The sequence below is a fragment of the Lathyrus oleraceus genome, chromosome 7, assembly GCF_024323335.1.
Source record: "Lathyrus oleraceus cultivar Zhongwan6 chromosome 7, CAAS_Psat_ZW6_1.0, whole genome shotgun sequence".
NCBI lineage: Eukaryota > Viridiplantae > Streptophyta > Magnoliopsida > Fabales > Fabaceae > Lathyrus > Lathyrus oleraceus.
The window spans coordinates 11,031,474-11,037,919 of NC_066585.1; positions in this window are offsets into that span (position 1 = coordinate 11,031,474).

Genomic DNA, 6,446 nt, shown 5'->3' on the forward strand with positions numbered 1-6,446 from the left:
ACTTTCTAGGGCTTTGAGAGCTTTTGGGGTTTTTTTACCCCAAACTTAGCTTTTCAACACAGCTGGAATATATTCTCATGACTCTGAACAGGGTGAGGAAGTGTTTTGGCCAATGGTTACATTCACGGTGTTTTAAACAAAAAAATGGATATAGGCTCAAAGGGGGTTAACAAGGGATATAATAATTCAGGATGGCTAGAAAGGCTCGGGGTTAATTACAAACAACATGCCTCAGTGTGTGTATCATGCAGTGACAGTCCTAGAGAGTCTACGCAAATTTAGAGTGATAAAGACAAACCTGAATGACGCTCATGATGATTAATGTGTTTGGCTTTTTATGACTCACTTGGTTTGGCTCAGCTTGGACAGGATCCATAGTGCTCCTTAATTTGGTGCAATTGCTTTCTTACTCCGGAATATGCAGGATACTCGTGTCGGTTAAGTTGTATATGTTGCGTCCGATCTTCACTTTTAGCAGTGTAACTTTCTGGGGAGATCCTTCACAACAAGCCATGGTGAGTGGTGTGATCTTTCATCCACTCTCAATTGTGATCATTACTTTTCCAACCTGTCAACACTGACTTGACACACACACTTGCAGCATAATGTACATTAAGTAGACAAATTCAATCTAGAATACAAAATTAAAAAGTAAAAATAACACAAAACAAATTACCAATAAAAGACATAAAATCTCCCCCACACTTGAACTCAATATTGTCCACAATGTTTGTGAACAAGCGCGGAGGAGGGAACTCACAGGGTCTTACTAAGGAAGTGGGTGCGGGAAATGCGACATCAACTGTCCCATCATACTGCTCATCTCCTCCAACATCGCTCCTCTTCTATTTCCATTCCTTCTGCCTAGTCATCTACAAATTGCTCACTTGCATTAAACTGGTCAGTTTCGTGGCCCTCATCCGCATCGGGATCGACGCTCACATACAGCCAATTCGCACAGTCAGTAATAGCCACTCTGTCCGGATCCGACATAGCGATGATAAACCTTTTATGAATGAGTATGGAATAATAAGTAGGTGTAACACCCCAAAATTTGCCCTCCTTATTCACGCATTCATTTTTAGGTCATTTAACATTAGATACATTGCATTTCATCATGTCAATCGGGATTAGCTCCAAGAAGCTTGAACATCATCCAGGACACTTTGTGGGTTCTATTTAGATGATCAGTCAACACAAGGGAAAGACTTGAGTTACTTCCAACAGGGGTCTATTCGTCAGTCAAAACGTTAATCTTGAAGGAGCAAATGTTTGTTCATGAGCTGTCATGCTCGTTAGGCGAAGCCCACGTGTTATGCAAAAAAAAAAAAACGAAAAAAAAAACGAAAAACGAAAATAAATAAATTAAATAAACAAATAAAAGAAAAAACCTCAGACTTGGACCTCTCTCAAAAGCCCACTAAGCCACCAATATTAGGCTATAAATACTAGAGTTTTCATTGAAACAAGACCCTGGACAAAACCTGGAGAGAAACCTAGACAGAGAGAGTGAGAATTAATCTGCAGTAACCTCCAGGCAACTCTGAAAGGTTCATTCTGACTCACACACTTTCAGCTCAAGCAAACCCCAACATTGGTTTGCAAATCCAGCCGTGCCATTTGATTTCAACCGATCTCTCCAATCAGGTTTGCCCTTATTCCCATTACCTTTGTGCTTTGAAGTTGAATACTCTGAATGTTTGAGGTATGATGGATGAATTTCATTAGGTTTTTGCCCACGGGTTCATAATTATGTATGAATGTATAAATAATGCCTTGAATGCTTAATCGTTTAATTTCTGAAGTGTATGCCATAGGGTTTGAGGTTTCTGAAACCATACTGTTATCCATGAAAAATCCAAAACCCGCAGACGCTCGCTAGCACCTTCGCTAGGCGAGCACGCAGTGACGCTTCGCCAAGCCTTCGCTAGGCGAGACAGTAGCGATCGCGACAGTAGCATTTGCTTTTTTCTGTTTTGCTCTAATCTGACTTACGTTTGTCATAGCATGTTTTCTCCTAATCCTTATCGTGTTTCACTAACCCTTTTGTTGAGTTTTTGTGAAGGCTCACATGACTTTTGCAGGGACAGCTCGCTGGATATTCCACTTTGCTTGTGGGATACCATTTGGGAGATTTATTCTGATTGCCTTGTTGGCACGTTTACTTTATACATGTTTGTTTTGTATGTGTTCGTATCCCCACAGGTAGCGCTCTTCCTTCGTCAAGGACTGCCCTTTTGCATGAGCATCCCTAACCCTACCAACTCATTGATTTTTCTTCTCCTAAGAACATGTTAACTCCTTCTACTACAGGCGAGTAAGTCTCCAAAGGTCGAGCATCCGGTAGATTGCGTAGTAACGTCGTTCGTCCAAAATCCAATGCATAACCCCGTAGTTACCCGAACTACGGCTTGCTCTGATTCTCATTCCAGATGAGATACGTAGGCATAAGACGCGATGTCTTAGCGAGCACAATTACCCTTAACCCCTAGGTAGCCGAGCTACGAAGACTCTGATTCTCATATTCAGATGAGATACGTATGCAGTGGATGCGACATCCGTGCGAGTCATTTTCTTTTGACCCATTTTTTTAGTAAATAACACATTAGATAAACCCACACCCTTTAGACAAGAACTACAAAAGTGGATCCCGTAGAGTACTACGGATGTGTAGGGGTGCTAATACCTTCCCTTCACATAATCGACTCCCGAACCCAAGATTTGGTTGCGAGACCCTGTCTTGTCCTTTCCTTTTTCCAGGTTTACTTCGAGCGTTTCCTTTCCCTCCTTTGGGATAAATAACGCACGGTGGCGACTCTCCTGTCTTTCTTCGCCGGTTTTTTTTTCGCATTCCATTTTTCAGGTTGCGACAGCTGGCGACTCTGCTGGGGACCCGGTTTCCCTAAGCGAGTCCCTCCTAGATTTTGTAGGTTGTTTGTTTATTGGATGTTTATTCTTTTGTACAGTTATTTATCTTTCAGCATTTACCTGCTTTATTGCATTGTGTACATATGACTGCCGTATCTGCTGGTTCTGTTTGTGAGATGAGTTCTATACCCGAACTCGAGTGCACTTAGGATAGGAGAATGGCATAGTCTTGTTGACTTGTGTGGAGTTATTCCTTAGCAAGTTGACTTGCAAGCCCATTCACTTGGTGGAGGTCATGTTGGGATCAATAATGTCACACAAGTAAGTTGTGGTTAGACATTACTTTTTCCAATATAGACCTTAGAAGCCAAGGACCTTAGTTTATCAAACCCATCTTGGCCTATTCGTAGGACGTAGTGCGAAAGTCGTTCAAGTGTAAGATTTGATACGATTGTTACGCGATACTACACTCATAAGAGTCTCTCTTGAGAATATTTTTGGAATACGAGTAGTCGTTCCTCCGATAATATCCGAAAGATGGGATTATGACTATGGGAACCTTTTGTAGAACATGTTTGGCAAGTTTAAACCTTAGTACACTCCCTTTGGGTGGTTCTTAACCTAAACTCCATGCTCGTGACTTGCAACAAACCCTTGATTCATGGTTGATCCATTCAGGTATCCTTAATATCAACGAAACTTGGATGTTGATAAGGTGTAAACCATAATCCACCAAAAATGGATGGTTGATATTAAGGATAACATGATCCATCCCATGACCTTTGTTTGGTGTGCTTTGCTTGATCCTCTTAATTTCTCTCCAGGCAGTGCAACCTGACAGATGTTCAAGCGGATCCAGCAATTCTGATTGACATGCCATTGCATTGCATAACATCATCTGCATATTTGCATCCAACATCTCATGCTTATTCATTTGCAGGGTATTCCCTTTTTAAGGGGGGCCTTAAAATCGAATAAGTAGTGCATCGCATACCATACATACTAACCCTTGTTTGTTTTGCAGGTGTCACCGCAGTGTCTAATGTTTGTTCCCTGTTGCAGGCAGTTATTGGTCCCAAGCGAGTTCACAGGTACCCGACAAAGGAAAACCGTCCACGACTAGCAATGGACCAGATACAGAAAGAATTGGCTGATATGCGTGAAAGGATGGATCAGTTCATGACATTGATGACCGGTATGGCAGAAGGCCAGGCGAAGCTGAAGGAATTGGTTGAGCAACCGAGGCCCGATCCAGAGGTGGAAATACCAAGTGCTGAGGGGAACCCTGGTAACCCTGGGAACCATGGTAACCCTGGGAACGTTGATAACCCTATGAACACTAGAAACGCGGGTAACACAAATGTTGATGGAAACCCGGGTAATGTTGGCAACACGGGAAATGTTGGGAATGGTATTGGCGGAAGGTACAATGTGAATCAAGGGATTCAGATTAACGGGCGCCCCGTTACTGAAGATTGTCAGTATGATCAATTTTCTTTGCACGACGAGGCCCTCGAGACCACTCGTCGTATGGATGAGCTTGCTGAGAAGCTCAAATCTTTGGAGTCTCAAAATTCCTTAGGTTTTGATGTCACCAATCTTGGTCTGGTTCAGGGAGTAAGGATCCCTCACAAGTTCAAACCCTCTACTTTTGAGAAATACAACGGGGCTTCTTGCCCACGCACTCATCTCCAATCTTATCTGGGAAGGTTGGGAGCTCACACTGAAGATGAAAAGTTGTGGATGTACTATTTTGAAGACAGTTTAACTGGAGCTTCTCGTGAATGGTATTCTCATTTGTCTCATACTACCATCAAGAGCTGGAAAGACTTGGCAGAGGCTTTTGTCAAGCAATATCAATACAACTTGGACATGGCTCCAAATCGGACCTTGTTACAAGGAATGTCTCAGACTGCCAAGGAAACCTTTAGAGAATATGCTCAGCGTTGGAGACAGATTGCTGCATCCGTCCAACCCCCTATGTCTGAAAGGGAGATGGCGGACATGTTCATGAACACTCTTCAAGGCAATTATATCGAGAGATTGGCTACTTGCCCGTCAATCAGCTTTGCAGAGATAGTGATTGCTGGAGAAAGGATCGAGAGTCTGTTGAAGATGGGCCGAATTCAAGACAACAGTGCTTCCAACTCATCAGTTCCCAAGAAACCGTTTATTGGTAACGGTCAGCGAAGAAGAGAAGGTGAGACGAGCGTTGTATATGCCGGCAGAGGCAGGGGCAGAGGACGCCCTAATTATTATCAAGATCAAGTGGCCGCAGTCACTATTCCAACACCTATTCCTCAACCGCAGTATCATCTGCAACAGCAACCCAGGTACAACAATCAACAACAAGGAGGTAATCCGGGTCAGCAGAGACCCTATCAACAACGTCCAAGGCAGGCGGACCGGGTCATTGAGCCAATCCCAATGCCTTATTCTGTATTACTTCCCAAGCTGATTTACATGAATCTGGTTACGTTGAGAACTCTGGCCCCACCGGTCGATCCCAACAATCTGCCTAGAGGTTGTGATGTCAACGCCAGATGTGCTTTGCACTCCAACGCACCTGGCCATACTACAGATAATTGCAAGGCTCTCCAGCTAAAGGTACAAGATTTTAGAGATGCCCAGGCCATCAATTTTTCTCCGGTGCCTAATGTTATCCAAAACCCGATGCCAGCTCACGGTGGGCAGAGGATTAATGCTGTTGATAGTGGGGAAACTTTGAATTTGGTTTCTGATGTGACTAAAGTGAAGACTTCGCTATCGGTGGTCAAAGACCGACTCTTGAAAGGACGGATTTTCCCGGGCTGTGGGGAAGAGTGCAGAAATTGTCAAGACGCCGAGAACGGATGTGATAGTTTGAGAAGGGGTATTCTGCAACTGATAGATGAAGGTTGTCTTCAGTTCGATCAGACTCATCCAGTGAAGAATGATGTGTCGACAGTAACGTTTTATTTCACTCCTGAAGAAATATATATTCCCGAGAGACCCGCTCCGACAACAATATATTTCCCAGAAAGTCCAGCACCAATTTACTCTGACAACCCTCAACCGACTTTGATTGGTCCAGTCACCATCACGGTACCAGGACATGTTCCGTATGAGAAAGACAGTGCTATCCCGTGGCACTATGGGGCTGATATCTACTGCCAGGGGCAGAAAGCTAACGAAGAAGACATTGACATTGGTAGCTCTACTGTAGACAATGTAGGAGGAATTGGTGGCTTCACTCGCAATGGACGCCTATTTGCACCATCAACATTGCGCACGAATGCTGAAGCTGAGGCAGCTACCAAGGCTAAAGGAAAAATGGTATCCATCGAAGAGGTTACTACCGAGGAAGCTTCTCCTAAGACCGCATTCGAGAAGGAAGTGGATGAGTTTATGAGGATTATCAAGAAAAGTGACTACAAGGTAGTCAACCAGCTAAATCAGACACCCTCAAAGATCTTCATTCTCTCACTATTGATGTGCTCTAAGGCACACAGAGCAGCCTTGTTGAAAGTACTGAATATGGCTTATGTTCCCCCAGAGATAACTATTGACCAGCTGGAGTCGGTAGTTTCAAATGTACA